We start from the raw sequence: 17,717 nt of genomic DNA, 5'->3' as shown, positions 1-17,717 counted from the left end.
CTGTAGAAAGTGTTTCATAATTAAATCAGATGATTCCTTCTCAAAATAAAGCAATTTATGGGGTAGGGTACTAAAAAGGTAGCTTAGAAAAAGAATAGTCTCTTCAATAAATAGTGTTGGGAAAACTGGATACTCATTTGCAAAATAATGAAAATTTTGAACCCTGATCTCAAAACATAAACACACACACACACACACACACACACACACACACACACACACACACACACTTCAGAATGGATTAAAGACTTAAACCTAAAACTCTTGGAAGAAAACTCATGGGAAAAGCTCTTGATATTAGTTTTGACAATAATTTTTTAATTAGTATACCATAAGCACAGGAAAAATAAATAAATAAAGCAAAAATAAACAAGTAATCTACAGCACACTGAAAAGTTTCAGCACAGCAAAGGAAACAATCAGCAAATGAAAAGGAAGCCTTTGGTTGGGAAAAAAAATGCTTGTGAACTACATAGCTAATAAAAGGTATCATGATATATATATATATTCATTTGAATATATATAGGATATATATATATGCAAAATAGATAAGAAATTCATACAACTCAATGACAAAAACAGAATAACCTAATTAAAAAATAGACAAGCCGGGCTCGGTGGCTCAGCCTGTAATCCCACGCCTTTGGGAGGCTGAGGTGAGCGGATTGCCTGAGCCCGCGGGTTCGAGACCCGCCTGGGCAGCGAGACCTCATCTCCACAATAAATCAAAAAATCAGCCGGGCGTGGTAGCACATGCCTGTAATTCCGGCTACTCGGAAGGCTGAGGCGGAAGGATCGCCGGAGCCCAGCAGGTCGAGGCTGCGGTGGCCGGGAGCGGCCACTGCACTCCAGTCTAGGCGACAGAGTGAGACTCCAACTCAAAAAAAAAATAAATAAATAAATAAATAAATAAATAAAAAATAGACAAAGGACCTTAATAGATATTTTTTATAAAGGCATTAAAATGACCAACAAATATATGAAAAGGTACTCAGTATTACCAACCATCAGGGATATGCAAATCAAAACCACAAAGCAGTATCATCACTCCCTACCTGTCAGAATGGCTAGTATCAAAAAGACAAGTGATAACGAGCATTGAAGAGGGTGTGATGAAGAGGGAACTGTTTTATATTATTGGTGGAAATGTAAATTGCTGAACCATTGTGAAAACCAATATGGAGGTTCCTAAATCAATTAAAAATAAAACTAATGTATGATCCAACAATCCCTGTTCTGGGTATATTGTCAAAGGAAATTAAATCACCACCTCATAAAGATATTCTGCACTCCCATGTTCGTTGCAGCACTACATACAATAGCCCAGATATGAAAACAGTTGAATTGTCTGTTGACAGATAAATGAATAAAAATATGGTGCAGATACACAATGGAATACTATTCAGTTTTTAGAAAGGAGATTCTGCTATTTATGACAACATGCATGAATCTAGAGGACATTATGCTAAATGAAGTAAGTTTATTAAATCAATAATCCAAATTGTTAAAGAAATAGTTCTTGAACATCTCTAATAGGTTTGAAGCTATTTAATCACTGAAGATGCAGAGATAAACAAGACAAATAGAAATTCTTGAAGTAATGGGAAACTACTGGGGCTTCCATAATCTTGGTACATTATGCTGAAGATCAAGCCGCCATCCTAGGAGTGGAAACTGACAAGAAAGAGGATGACCCGGCTCTTAGTTACACTCACCAAGAACTTAGCCTCTGCAACAAGTACCTGGAGCATGGGACAAGAAATGTTGACATCCTCCCAGAAGGATAAATACCATAGCCCTCTACTGGGAGCTAAATGGAGAAGGAGCCCTGTGTTCTTGGCTGCATCTACATGAAGTAGAATTTCTGTCATATTGAAATGGGAGGGGGAGGTTCATGGCTCAAGTGATACAGACTCGCTCTGTTTCTACTGAGTTTTAAGATATTTTTTTTTATTTTAAGATATATTTTTTAAGAAATTTTTTTCCTGCAAGTCCTTAGGGTCATTAACTGGACTTTAAGTTGTTCTTTTAAAAATAATTTGCAAGAGTTTTGCTGGACAGTCAGTTAACCAAGCTCCTTTTGTTGTAATTCCATAGAAAGGACATAAGGTAAACCTGTGGAAAAAGGCTTAACTGTTGGGGAGCATTGTGGAATCATTTTCTGAGAAGTAGGTTATTAAAGAAAAAAATAAATTGACAAGTGTGAGAAAATCAAGTTTTTATTGGGACAAACTAACTTCCAATATCTATTAGACATCTATAAAACAGTCATATAAACTTGAATTTCAAGGTCAACATTAGTAGACATGATGTGAATTTTATAATTCAATACATAAATATTATTTATATCCATGATCTTGTATGAAAATCTCAAGATACATGGATACAAATAGATATGGATTTCCCTCTGTTTTTCTTTTGCTCTTGAGACAATTTACATACAATATAGGTTTAGAGTCATTTCTCTGAGGACTGGTACATATAAATATTTATAGGGTAGTAAAAAGAAGAGAAAGCAGGAATGTAGACTCAGAAATAATGATTTGTGAGTTAGAAGAAAAGTCAAGAGAGTAAAGTTTTTCATGTCTTATTAGAAAAGCTTTTAAGGAAGAAGGTAGTGATTAAATGAGTCAGATGCTACTGAGAGGTGAGGTCCAGAGCCACTGAATTTTGAAAAATGATGTATATTGTAAATCTTAATAAGATCAATTGGATGAATAATAAGAATGAAAACCATATTTGATAGATTGCTTCGAATAAAACAATTTTGAGTCCAAATATATAACTAAACTATTGATTAATTATATGGTTTGAAAAGAAACTTAAATGTTATACAGTCTAATTAAAAAGAAAATTACTGCCGGGCTTGGTGGCTCAGCCTGTAATCCCGCGCCTTTGGGAGGCTGAGGTGAGTGAATTGCCTGAGCCCGCGGGTTCGAGACCCGCCTGGGCAGCGAGACCTCATCTCTACAGGCTGAGGCGGAAGGATCGCCGGAGCCCAGCAGGTGAGGCTGCGGTGGCCGGGAGCGGCCACTGCACTCCAGTCTGGGCGACAGAGTGAGACTCCGACTCAAAAAAAAAAAAAAAAGAAAGAAAGAAAATTACTCTCTCTTACTCAATATGTTCATGCAGGCGTACTAATAAAAACTCTTTATTGTCGCACCAAGTACTACTTGTTGTGATGCTATATTTTATAAAGTGCTAAATCTCATTGTACTTTAATAAATTCTGGTATAGTTTCAAGTTAGAGGGATACTTCTGTTAAATGTATTTTTCTTGACTAGTATCATCAAGTAAATGGATCTAAAATCATGAGATATGAAGCATACATAGAGAACGTATAGACTTGTGGCATATCTCTTCTAAAACAACATTCTTCTTTCTTTGTAAAATATCTATTTTTATCCAAAAATGCCAACTTCTTTTTAGTCCAAAAAAAATGCTAGTTACTTATGAAGAGCCACAAATTGATTTTGAAGCCTCTAATAAGAAAGGAACATTGATAAACATAATAAAACAATCAGTATATATTTTGATTTACCAGTTGTGTACAATTATTCAGAAATTCCAATATAGTAAAATCTTCTTAGATACAGAATCTTTATTTTGTTCATTTTCATATATCCATGTAGTATAATATCTGAAACATAGTTGATGTTTAATAAATACTTTTAAATTCATTGAAGAAACATGATATAATAACACCTCAATTTAAATGATTGCTTCTTGGTGTCTAATTTGTGTCCAGGCAAAGAGTGTATAATATAAAGTTATATATCAGTGCCAATGTGGAAGAGAATTCTTTATCTTCAACTAATACAATATTAAAATCCATCTGTAGACCATTGTCTATGCAAAACTACACTCAGATTGAAAGTCTGGAATCAATAGTCAATTTCAATACCCAATAGGTTGTTAAATTTTTAATCATCTGAATAATTCTTTTAGATTATTTATTAGTGGAATAAATTCATATTATGTGAAAAAAGTGGCAGCTTTACCTTTAATTATAATGTACATTTTACTTTATTTCCTAAAATAAAATAGATATTTACATATTAGCCATTAGAGACCATTCCGTTTAGAGACCTTGAAACACATACTTCTTAACTCTAAGAGTTTCTTTGTGTATTCTTTGGATTTTCTTCATAGGGAGTCATGTCACCTGTGAATAATGTAGTTTTGTTTATTTCTTTTCAATTCTTATAACATATCCAATTCCTTTTTCCATTGTTAGCTTTATTTCTTTGGTTAAGACCTCCAAAATAATGTTGAATATAACTCTTAACAATAAGCATCCTTTTCTCCTTCTTTATATTATAGAGAAAGTTTTCAGTATTCCACCATTAAGTATCAGTGTTTAATAGTTTTATGTAGATTCCTTTGTTGGATTAAGGATGACAAGCTTGGTCAATGTTTTTTCTTATGGATGGTGTTGAATTTTGTGAAATAATGTTTATACCTATATTAAGACAATCCTCTCTTTTATTTTTCAGACTTTAAGAGTATTTAAAACATGTATTGATTTTCTAATATAAACCACCTTTTCATTCCTGGAATAAATATAGTGTGCTAATATTTTGCTTAGACTTTTTGATTTTGTGTCTATGTGTAAGATTTTTATATAATTTTTATTTCATGTATTATCACTGTTGGATTTTTGTGTAAAAATTATAATAGCCTCATGAAATCAGTTGAAGAGTGTTCCTCATTACTTTGTTGTCAGCTTACTGAGTTGCAATTTTCAAGTTATTTTCATTGGAAGAACAGCTCAATGTATGACCAATATACTAATTTAATAATAATGCTTTATTTCATTATTCACTTGTTTGTCTTATTACTGAGAAAATATTTTATAATTTTCCATTAAAATTCTACATTTGACTATTTATTTTTGTGGTTTGGCCAGATATTGGTTTATGTTTTGACAGTATGTTTTCTATATATATAAAGCTACAATGATGTAAAATGCTAAATAGTTATTGTGAGTCTAATTTGTATTGTTATGAAGACGCATTATAAATATACTTATGCTCTTTAACTATAGGTTAAAGCATGACTTTCTAGACTTTCTAGAGTGAATTCAGAGTAGTCTTTATTTCAGAGCTGGAGTAGTTTTTGTTCTGAATTTTGGCACTATAGGGCCTCTACTTAATGTCTAGGGTGCTGAGGAAAGTATCTGGACTCTAATTGGCTAGAAGGCCAACATCTAGAATTCTACGTTTTTAACCTTTGTTCATCTCACACATCTCCTAGTAATCTTTACTCAATAATTCCCATTTAGTAGCATCTTGTGCATGTACAACAAAATATTGGGCAAAGACTCTTCTACAGTTTTCTAGAGCTCTCTCTAAGCTCAGCTCGCTTTCTCTTTACATTGCCTCACAAATTCTATCTATCTCAACAATCTTGAAATCTGACCTCTCCTTTCTCCACCCACCAAAATCAATGGCTCTATTTCCCTGTACTATGATTTGTGAATGGTCCCCAGAAAGATACTTGAAGTGAATTTGAAGTTCACGTTGTGTTTCTTTCTCTCAGGGATCACCACCCTGTTTTATCTTTTGTCAAATATCTGGAAAACAATCAATCCATATATTTTGTCCAGTTTTATAGTTATTGCATAGGAAAATAAGCCTAATACTCTTTTTTCCAAATGGCCTTTGAGAGTCGTGGTGTCATTAGGGCTGTCAATCAATACCTTTTCTTTAATTTTAGTGACAAGCTTGTGCATTTCTTGAAAGCATACTGGGCAATATTATTTCCATTTGCCAATGGAAAAAACAGCGGTGTATTGCTTCCAAATGAAAATTAAGACAGTGTTTAGTTAGTCATATCTCTTTTCCTTGTTGCCACAATGCTGAAGAAGTGTATTAAGATGAAGCCTTCATCATATGAATATCTGGAGTGATTACAGCAGCAGTCAAAGGACAGCTGCTGAGCCACACTAAAAATGAACATGAGAAAAATACATATTTTTTCTGGCATAAGTCTCTCAAATTTGGGGGATTATTTTATTCCATCATATACTCTATCATGATTTCTTCTATAAAAACTTTAATCCAAATACCTTATCTGGTAAATTTTTTCAGAAACCAGTATCTATTTGCTGCTTCCTTGGAAACCATAAATACTGCTCTTTAAAGCAAGCAAATCTAAGCATTCTATCTAATCATTAAAGTATTCATTAGCCATTACAAATCAATAATAATGTTATTGCCTAATAATTTTACAATGTAATACAATCATGTTATAATAAAACTATTTTATAATAAGACTTTTTAAAATGCTTACCTTGAATTTTTTCTTATTTAGTATGTAATTCACTGATTTATAACACAAAAAGTGTGTTTCCACTGAATGAACTTCAGAGACAACAAAGCTGACAGTTATCAAGAAGTTAAACAATTTTTATGTAAAAATGAAGTGTCAATAAGCACACCTCAAATGTCCTTATTAAAAATCATAAGTGGTCATATAAATAAGTATATTAAGACTTACTTTAGAGAAGATAGAAACCCTTTGGTAACATTTTCAAAAATGTAATTTCCCATCTTAAATGGTTTCTGTATAAGTTTTGTATATTAGAAAAGCAAATTTATGAATTGCTAAAATGATGTTCAATGCGACATTTAGGTGATAAAGTAATTGTCAAAGTAGACTGTTTCAAAAATGGAGAAAAATAATTTTGAAATTTGTCATGGAGTTTATATTTAATTGATACCATGAGATCACACTATGGACTGAATACATACTACCAAACAAGTTATATTATATATAATTTAGAGGAAAATGCATAAAAATAAATTATAAAACTGTTTACAACAACTCATTTTTTATGATTGTGTATAATGTGCAACATGAATACATATTTTAAGATCCCAATTATTATTTGAAACAATATGTCAGAACAAATTGTCATCTCTGCAATAAAATCACAAAATCAGCTGGGCATGGTAGCACATGCCTGTAATTCCGGCTCCTCGGAAGGCTGAGGCGGAAGGATCGCCGGAGCCCAGCAGGTCGAGGCTGCGGTGGCCGGGAGCGGCCACTGCACTCCAGTCTGGGTGACAGAGTGAGACTCCAAATCAAAAAAAAAAAAAAAGCAAAAAAATTGTTTATGGAACTTATGCAAGCTGCCCTGATAAATGTGTCAAAATGCACCAGAAGACCAGAGCTGATGAATGAGAGACGAAAACATTCTGAGCGGTTAGTAGTTTTCCTTCTTTATGAAACACATAGAAATAAAAAGGATGCAGTGGAAAGCATTTTAGTAGAATGTTTTCAAGAAATGGTTTTACAACTAACACCCACATACCTTCTACAAATTATGTAGTGGCATTTTAGACATCATCGTGTTTGCCAAAAAGAAGTTAGGGAATGAGAGATTGCCAGAAGACACTAGGATTTTTTTTCTTTCATTTTTCTCCTCAATTACTGACCAAAAATGCAGTTGTTAACCATCTCCTTTCATTACTTAAGTATTCATTAATTCTACTTTTATATAATAATTCTTATAGTATTTGTTCATTGCATGTGACATGCATTTTTTTCATTCTGTTTTTTTTTTTTCTTTATGAGCTGAAAGGACAACATACCCACTTGAGTTACTGTGAGGTGTAAAAATTATTTACAGAATGATATCTTACCTACCAACTTTGTTACATCCACATTTTGAAAATGTTGTCATTTTATGTTTGTATACTATGTAAAAAACAACATTTTGCACATATGTTGTTTAGTTGGTCCCCACAAACAAAATAATAGGTCAGGGAAATCCTGTATTCACTTTCCTTACACAAAATGGACAATAGAAGTGGGATCAAATTCTTAGAGGCTAGGCCCAGGCAAAAAAATACCGCAGTACTTTATTAAATGGCTCCTTAGGCAGTCATACAAGTATTGTTGTTAGTATTATCTCATTATTTAGTAATAAAAAAAGACCCAAGAATGCACGTGTAAAAGATATTATATTTATGCCAGTAAGGTCAGGTTTGAAATTGTCCAAATAAAAATTGTTTGCCTAACACAAAGTCTATGAGAATTCACTCAGGATATTTTAGTACCCTTCCCCACAGCACTGTTTCAATAATTCTAGAGTTTTTTTTAATTAAACACAAATTATTTGTGTGTATATGTGTATGTGTGTGTGTAAAGATTCAGTGATTGTGGAAGGTGGGAGATTTCTAGAGTTTCTTTTTAATAAAGAGCATGAGAGAGGCAGAAAATGAATTTGCTAAAAACGCAAAGAAAAAAAGAAAGAGTAAAATAAGATACAAGTAAAAGAAGACCAGTTAAAAAACTTATGAAGTATTCAATATGAGAGAAGAGATTTACACAAATTTCCTCATTTGTGTAATTAGAAAGTGCAAGTCTAGATTAGTTTGGCTCCAACTCCATCCAGTTTGTTTAAGCAATTTTCTCAGGAGTGTCCTTCCGTTGCTGTCTTTTTTCTCCTTTCTGTCCCTTTCTCTCTTTTTCACTAACTGAATTTTCAGTCAGACTGGTTTTGTGGTTGTTGTTGTTGTTTGAGTTGGAGTCTCACTCTGTCGCCCAGACTGGAGTGCAGTGGCCGTTCCTGCCCACCGCAGCCTCGACCTGCTGGGCTCCGGCGATCCTTCCGCCTCAGCCTCCCGAGTAGCCGGAATAACAGGCATGCGCCACCACGGCTGGCTGATTTTTTGATTTATTGTAGAGATGAGGTCTCGCTGCCCAGGCGGGTCTCGAACCCGCGGGCTCAGGCAATCCACTCACCTCAGCCTCCCAAAGGCGCGGGATTACAGGCTGAGCCACCGAGCCCGGCCAGTCAGACTGTTTCTATATGGAAGCACAGTTAGCCTTAAAAATTCAAGGCTATATCATGCTTAGTCCCTGTGAAAAAAAAATTACCTCTTTTAAGATTTACAGCAAAACTCAGGAGAGTGTTTGAGTCAAGCGCTTATGCTTGAATTAATTGCTTTGGTTTGAAAAGATAATATTTCTATCAGAACTGGACCATTGCTAGAGAAAGAGTCAGCCCCACAGCCCTCTGTGGACAGACTACAGGGAGGATGTTGCTCTTGAAGGAAACAGGAAGAGTGGCTGGAAGGTAGAAACCAGCAGAAGGATATGCTTGAAGCCAATGAAGCAAATGAATCCAACAAAAGTGAATGAAATTGTGTCAAATGCTGCTTAAAGATCTAGTGAGAGAAAGATTGATAATTGGTTACTTAATTTACTGTCTTGGAGGTTACTGGTAATACTGACAAGAGAGTGCCTGATTGGAGTTGGCTTTAAGGAGAGTATGAAGGGAGGAATTGAAATAGTGTTTAATGAGCCTCTTGCAAGAAGTTTTTCTGCCAAGGTGCAGGAGGGAGAAAGATAGTAGCTAGCAGAGGGAATTGGAGTCAACATGCATTATTTGGGAATTTGTTTTTAATTTTGCCATACATCTTCAGTAAAAAATATTTCAAAAATATTAATCTAATGGAATGTCAACGGGTACTTTCCCCAATAGGTGTGTAATTTAGAAACATAATTTAGACACATAGAGACTCCCTTGGCACTTTACAGTCTGCAGTCAAACTGTCTTGGCTTGAATTCTGACTCTAGAGAGTATTACTTGTGAGATAACAGGGACATTTCTTAAATCTTAGTTTCCTCATTTTCTCATTGTCAGATGGAAATCATTTTCCAGGCTTGTTATGAGGATTAAATTAATTGATATTTATAAAATGCTTGCTTAGATTGCTGCCTGGCATATATTAAGTCCACTAAATGGTTAACCGTTTGAAAAGGCTTGGAGCAAAGTAGAGAAAGAGGAGACATTTTCCTTTCCCGAAAGATAGATAATAGATTTTCTGCTATTGATGCTAATACATATCACCAAATTGTCAATACACCCCCCCCACACACACACACTTCTTTAACTGCACAGTTATATTTGAAAAATAAATTGTAAAAAAATTCTCAAAACTCACTGAAGCCTTATCAAAAATAAAACAGAGCAATGACATCAAAACTTAGACTGTTAAGCCAATGCTAAAATTGTTGGTTAATGGAAGAACATTTGTAGATCACCCCTGATCTGGACTTGAGTTTTTAGAATATCTTAACAAAGATAAAAGATAAATTCTGACCCTTGAACAAGATAAGGAGTTAAACAAAGACTCCATTCATAAAAACAGAAATTCTAAAATTATTGCATAGGGTTATGCTTTTTATATTTTATTTTTTTATTTTAAAGATGTGTAGTACAATTCAGGGTTAGGTATACAAATGGTCATTTTAAAGGTAAAATTTGGGACTCACTTTGATTCCCACTTCACTTGGTTTGAGATCAGGTACCCTTATTGATGAAGTGTGCCCCCTTCCCTCTCCTGGCAGTTTCCCACTACTGCCAATAGCATTCTTATAGTATTATGATAATTGTTCAGGGTTTACTTATGAATGAGAACAGGTGGTACTCATTTCTTTGTTTCTGTGATAGATCGCTGAGTATTATAGACTCTAAGTCCATCCAAGTTGCAAAATTCATAGCTTTGTCCTTCTTTGTGGCTGTGTAATATTCCATCGTGTATATGTACCACATTTTTTTATCCAGTTCACTTTCAATGGGCATCATAGTTGGTTCCATGTTTTTGCCATTGTGAATAATGCTGCAATAAACATATGTGTGCAGGTGTCTTTTTCATAGAGTGATTTGAGTTCCTCTGGGTATATTCCCAGAAGAGAGATTGCTAGGTCATACAGAAGGTCGATTTTTAGATGCTTTAGGAATTGCCAAACTGTTTTCCACAGAGGTTGTACTGGTTTACATTCCCACCAACAGTGTAGAAGTGTTCCCTTTTTCCTGCATCCTCTCTAAAAATCTGGGTTTTTTTGAGTTATTGATGATGATCATCCTGACTGGAGTTAGATGGTATCTCAGTGTGGTTTTAATTTGCATTTCCTTGATGATTAGTGAGACTGAGCATTTTTTAATGTATCTGTTGGCTGCTCATATGTCTTCTTTTGAGAATTGTCTATTCATGTCTTCTGCCCACTTTTTAATAGAACTGTTTATTTCTTTTTGGTGCTAATGAATTCCTTGTAGATTCTGTATGTTAGACCTTTGTCAGAAATACAGTTGGAAAATATATTTTTCCCATTCTGTGGTCTGTCTCCCAACTCTCTTGAGGAGATATGCTTCCATAAAATACCACAGCCAGGGAGAAGGTTGTACTGAAAACAAACACTCAGTTAAAGACACTCTGGAAGCTTGGATTTTTCATTCTTGACTCTGAGGAGAGGAGGCAAAAAAAGAAAGGTATCTTCAAGAATTCATATTCTGACCTTCTTGTAACTTAAACTCACACCTTTTGCATGGTGTATAGCAAAATTGGGAAATTAATTTGTAGTGATTCCAAACTGGTAGTTCATATTCAACTTTAGCTGGAACAAATCCTGAACCCATGACTTTAGAAATTCCCAGAACCCTCCTGACCTGGAACTAACAATCAAATACGATAGCACACCTGAATAGATCAGCATCAATGAAATAACAAAATAAAAATAATTTAAAAAGTCAAATACACCATCGAATGAAGATTTTAACACAACCTTCTTAATAATAGATCAAGAAGACAAAATATTAGTGAGACATACACAGCACAATCCATAGACAAGCTTTTTGTGAAATAACTTTTTATTTCATATTGAAAATGCAACATTTATGTGGGTGCAGAATTGCTACAAGAAAGACATATCTATAGACTAGTATGATTTAAGAAAAAGAGAAGACATTAAATGACCTAAAGAATGCATAAGAAACATTAATAGATCGAGAAAAAATAGATATATATTGATATCCCAATTCTTTTATGAAATCCGTTCTTTGGATTATATTTTCTCTCCCTTTTGCCTGCCAATTCTTTTTTCTCCTTCTATTCATGACTTCTCTTTGTTTGATATTGAAGTTGCTGACATAAACTTCCTAAGAGATTTTCTTAGGAAACATATAGTCTTAGGTACTTTAATTAGCAAGTTGGTGTTCAAGATGACTGAGAAAACCTAGTACTGTCTGAATAATTCCATCTCCCATAATCTATTTGCTAAGGAATCAGAGTTCTTTACCCAGAGTCATTCAGGCACATTGCTTTTCTGCAATACGGGAGGCATCATTGATTGAGATTAGAGTTGAACTAGGCATTACAGCTTTTCTGAACAACTGGATCCTGATTTGACATGGCCTAGAAAACTTGTGATATTAGGATCAGAAAAACAGACAAATAACATAATGCATGTTAGGATATAATAAAGTCATTTTCATAAAGTCTAATATATTAACTTTAAGCATAAATATGTCCAAAAATTTCCTGTGTCTTCTATTACATATTTTACTGTTTACCATTTGCAGAAAAAATATGTAAATGCAATGTAATCAAAATTATTTTGATTTAAAATATATATTTACTATCAATGCATTGCTAGCTGCTTGCAATTTTGCCTTCTGTAATTATTCTAATGTTGCACATAAGGTGCAGTCTGCAGTATTAATTTTTATGTCTATTGTTCAATTGGATGATTCTATGTGCATTTATTTATGGCTTAGATGCATCTCATCTATTCTGGGTGCATAAATATTTTATTGCTTGTTTATTTGTCTTTGTCTATTAAAATTTAATGAATTACATTTCAACTTACTTCACCATTATTCCGATGTCATTGTACATATACCTAATAGTTTATATGACACACAATATAGTATTTTTATGTTTATAAGATACCTTTCCTATAATGACATTAAATATTATGCCAAGGAAAGTCTTGCTAATGTATGTGTGTGTGTGTGTGTGTGTGTGTGTGTGTGTGTGTGTATGAAGTGATCTAATGTACTTCTATGCCATTAAAGTAAGTGATATATGCTGTGACTCAATTAAACTCAGCAACTAAGTATATTTGAAGAAAGCAACACAGTGTAAATGTTAAGGTTTTATGTGTAAATATCTGTAATATTTTTAGGTACTTCAGGGATAATGTATACCTGAGTCCCTTGAGATCGATTTAAACCTAGAGACTTTAAAACCCAGGAGAAATCACCTGTATTGGCACACTGGTCTCAAGTACAGCTTTTTGAATATCACCTGGTAGTTGGGTTTCTGTGGTTTAGTGTATACTGTGGAACAATATAGGAAAGCTAGACTATAATTAGAAGAAAATACACTCAAATAAATACAAGCTGCTGAAATAACGTTTTTAAGATCAAATGCAATAACTATGACCGAGGACAATGGATTTCAATGGTTTCTACAATATTGCCATTAAATTATATAAGGAAAGGTCTTTGTTTTAAAAAAAGGAAAAAAGATAAATCCTTAAAATATAATTCACAATTTTTTAAAAATGTTAAATCTTAGACTCATGGGGTCCATGTGAGAATTTGTTACACAGGTATATTCTATGAAGACAAATGTGGGCTTCTGACAAGCCCTCCTCCACAGTAGTGAGCATGGTACCCAATGTGTGGATATGTATTCTTCATCCCCCCTCTCTCCATCCCTCCATTAGAAGTGTCCAGTGTCTGTTGTTCTCATCCTTGTGCCTGAGTGTGCCCAGTGTGTCATGTTTACTTATGAGTGAGAACATGTGGCATTCAGTTTTTCATTTCTGTGATAGTTCACATAGTATGATGGTCTCCAGCTGCATCCATGTTGCTTCAAGAGACATGATTTTGTTCTTTATGACTGTGTAGCATGCCATAATGTATATGTATCACATTTTCTTTATCCAGTTCAACTTCGATGGGCATCCGCTTTGGTTCCATATTTTTGCTATTGTGAATAGTGCTGCAATAAACATACAAGTGAAGGTGTCTTTTGGTAGAGGAATTTGTGTTCCTTTGGATATGTTACCAGAAGTGGGACTGCTGGGTCGAATGGTAGCTCTAATTTTAGTTCTTTGAGAAATCTCCAAACTGCTTTCCACAGTGATTGAACTAGCTTATATTCCCACCAATAGTGTACAAGTGTTCTCTTTTCTCTACAGCTTCGTCAACACCTGTTGTTTTCTGACTTTTTAATAATAGCAATACGGACTGGTATGAGATGGTATCTCACTATAGTTTTGATTTGCATTTCTCTGATGATTAGTCATGCTGAACATTCTTTCATGTTTGTTGGCTGCTTATATGTCTTCCTTGAGAAGTGTTTGTGCATGTCCTTTGCCCACTGTTTAATAAGGATTTTTTTCTGTCAACTTGTGTTCTTTATAGACCCTGGATATTAGGCCTGTGTTGGATGCATACTTTGTGAATATTTTCTCCAATTCTGTGTGTTATCTCTTTACTCTCTTAATGGCTTCTTTTGCTTTTTACCTTGATAAGGTCTCATCTGTCAATTTTGGGTTTTGCTGTATTTACTTTTGAGATCTTGGCCATGAATTCGTTGCCTGGGCAGATGTCTAGGAGAGTGTTTGCTATGTTTTTTCTAAGCTTCTTATAATTTGAGCTTTCACTTTAAGTCCTTGACCCATTTTGAGTTAATTTTTTATATATGGTAATAGGTAGTGTTCAATTTCATACTTCTGTGTGGTTAGCCAGTTTTCCCAGTACCATTTGCTAAATTAGATTTCCCTTCCCCAATGTTTGTTTTTATCAATTTTGTCAAAGACAGGTTGGTTGGAGTTCTGTCATTTTATTTCCAGGTTATCTGTCCTATTCCATTAGTCTATGTGCATATTTTTGTATCAGTACTATGCTGTTTTAGGTACTGTAGCCTTGTAGTAAAGTTTGAAGTCTGGAATTGTGAAATCACAAGCTTCTTTTTGCTGCTGATTTTTCTTTAGCTATTTGGGCTCTTTTATGATTTCATATGAATTTAAATATTGTCTTTTCTAGGTCTGTGAAGATTGCTCCTGGTAGTTTGATAGGAATTGGGTTGGATACATAGATTTCTTAGGTAGTTTAGAGATCTTGATGATATTGATTCTTCCAATCCATGAGCATGGAATGTTCTTCCATGTCTTTGTGTCTTTGATTTCTTTGAGCAGTGTTTTGAGTTCTTATTGTAAACATCTCTCATCTCTTTCATTAGATGAATACCAAGGTATTTTAGTGTGTGTTTGTGGCTACTGTGAATGGGATTGTGTTTTTTATTTGATTCTTAATTTGGTTCTTAGCCTGTTGGTGCATAGAAATACAACTGATTTTTGTGCATTGATTTTGTATTCTGAGACTTCACTGAAGTTGTTGATCAATGGCAGGAGTTTTTTGTTTGTTTTGTTTTGTTTTTGGCAGAATCTCTAGGGTTTTCCAGGTATAAAATCATATCATCTTCCTGATTGCTCTGGCTAGCACTGCTTCACCAGCACAGTCTGGTGCGGCTGGGGAAAGACTTTCTTACAGATCAGGTACTTTCCCCTTCCTCCGGCACAAGCACCCGGGCCCTGGCTGGCCAGGAGCTCAGGTGCCTCCCTCCCCAGCCTGCACGTTTGATCAGCATCAGATCAGCAAAGTTGGCAGGTGGCCAGAAGGGGCCCCATGGCACAACTCTGGCACAGATGTTCAGGTAGACACAGGTGAGTAGGTTCACCCATCGAAGTGAGTCTACTCCTCTTGCTTTGGGGTAGAAAGCTGTTTTGCTGGAGGAGACCTGGCCTTTCTCCCTCAGATAGTAAGTGGGCTGGGTTGTAGCTGCTGCGCTACCTGTGTCTGGGTGAAGTCCCGCTGCTCAACAGCCAAGATGGAACTTGCAGTCTTGCTTCGCCTGGGCACTGGAGGCGAGGGGTGGGGGTGGGATTCTGATTTGCCAGGAGTCACACCTTGTCCCGTGGGAGGGGAAAGGGAAGTGATGGCGACCTCCTGAGGGTAAGCCGAAGTTTGCAACCCTGAACTGGGATAGGACAGGTCCAGGTGTTATTGGATAAACGTCCCCCAAGTGAGAACATTGACCTGGATGAGCCCGGAAAGGGAAGGAGGTGGGAAGCGCCCATGAGGTGCAGATCTGTGTGTCCCCCAGGGCCTCTCTGTGGGGGAGTTGGTGGCTGCTGGCGCCAGGACTCACAGGGAGCTGGGATCCTCTGGGCCCCATACCTCTGCCCTGATGCCGGGCAGCTTTCTGCACTTAGCTAGTGCAGAAGTGGGTACGGGAATTCGGGAAGCATGGAGTTGGCTCTCCCTCAGCTAAGTCTGCGGAGGGTTCGAGGGAGTTTTGCAAAAAATATCCTGTTCAGTCACTGCTTCCTTCACCAAGGCACTCTCCTGATCTTGCATCGGGGCAGATTCTGGAGGTGGTTGGGGCTTGGAGGGTACCACTCTGTGTTCCCAGGTGTCTGTCCATCTGACAAACCTCAGCTTGGGTTTCCTGGCAGGCCTACAAAGAGTTGGCTTCTTTTAGACTGAAGACCTTTAGAGTCCCTTTTAGACTGTCATTGAGAGTGACAGTCATCCAATATCTCCAGTCGGTGATCTTTGGCCACCCCCACAATTTAAAGTATTTTGAACTTGACCGCCCTTAAGTGTTACACTAGTTTTGTGTTACTTGGTGTGGCTCTAGTCAAAGCTTTTCAAATTTTCTTGTGGGCCTAACACACATGTATGCAATTTCAGACTAGAAGGAAAATATACATCTTGCTTTCAGAGAAATTATCTTATACATTTTAATAATTTAATAAATTTTTAATTATTTCAAAAATAATGTTATTAATTTTAAGTGCTTAATTTTGATTTTTTTTTTCTTGTTAGTGCTCTTCAGAATCTATAAGTGTGGGGAAATGCAATTTTTTACAGTTCGTGGTCTAGGGCTGAGAGTATTGCTGAGTTTGGGTTGGGGACCAAAGAAAGGAAAACATAGCTTAAGTCCAGTATTCATCACCTATTTAACATTCTTCTACCAAGTGCCACTAGAAACCAAACACAATTCTAAATTTGAGAATATTCGAGAATACATAGATGATCTCATGTTTTGAATTCCTAGTGGTCATATTTCTATCAAGTAATGGCAGGACATAAAGACAAATGAAGAGAATTATGTACAAAGTGTGATGTGATTACATCCCTGACTGAGATGGGTTATATCTGACAAGAACTTCTGATACAGGTAGCAGAGAAAGGATGTTTCAGATCTTAGCAAGATGGGAAAATATACACCAATATACCAAAAGAACAAAAATTTTATGTGGAAACATCAATTTCTCATCTATCTACACTATTCCAATTTTATTTTTTCTTAGTTACTATTCATTTACAAAGCCCAGTGAGAGCTTCTTGATAATGCGCTCCTAACTCTCAAATGTTTTCCAAATGTAAGACCTGGTCTTGTGGTTTATAAATAGAATAATTGGAAAAATTGGCTAGAAAATTGTGAATAGATGTCCAACTTCATTTTGTAATTATATATATTTAATATCATATTTCAATAACTCAATAAAATTATTGATTGAATTATATGTTATGAGGCACAAAGAAAACTATGTATGTAATTTGAATATTAACTATAAAGTGAATTTTGATGCAGTGATATTACAGGATAGGAAATATTACTATTAGAATCTATAAAATGCAGAGTAGCTAAAGTTTCACAATTGAGTAATGCTTTATAAGTACCCTGTGATGTAGCAAGTATGCATGCTGTTGTCTGCATTGCAGATAAAGCATGAGAGTCATTCAGTCCACAAATATCTACTAAGCATCCAGCAGGTGCCAGGTATAATGCCAAGTCTTCAACCAGCAGCAATGAACAAAGCAAACATTCCCCCCCTCT

The 17,717-nt window shown here is 35.4% G+C and overlaps 1 protein-coding gene across 1 annotated transcript in view; it reads left to right on the top strand.

Moving 5' to 3' along the window:
* Positions 1–17,717, top strand: part of SGCZ (sarcoglycan zeta) — a 292,741-nt gene that overhangs the window by 196,929 nt on the left and 78,095 nt on the right. The window lies entirely within an intron of this gene.

The sequence above is a fragment of the Carlito syrichta genome, unplaced genomic scaffold (assembly GCF_000164805.1).
Source record: "Carlito syrichta isolate Samal-C Ts95f unplaced genomic scaffold, Tarsius_syrichta-2.0.1 Scaffold314817, whole genome shotgun sequence".
NCBI classification, from domain to species: Eukaryota; Metazoa; Chordata; class Mammalia; order Primates; family Tarsiidae; genus Carlito; species Carlito syrichta.
The sequence above is the reverse complement of the archived record's forward strand: the minus strand, read 5'-3'. Positions and strand labels throughout refer to the sequence as shown.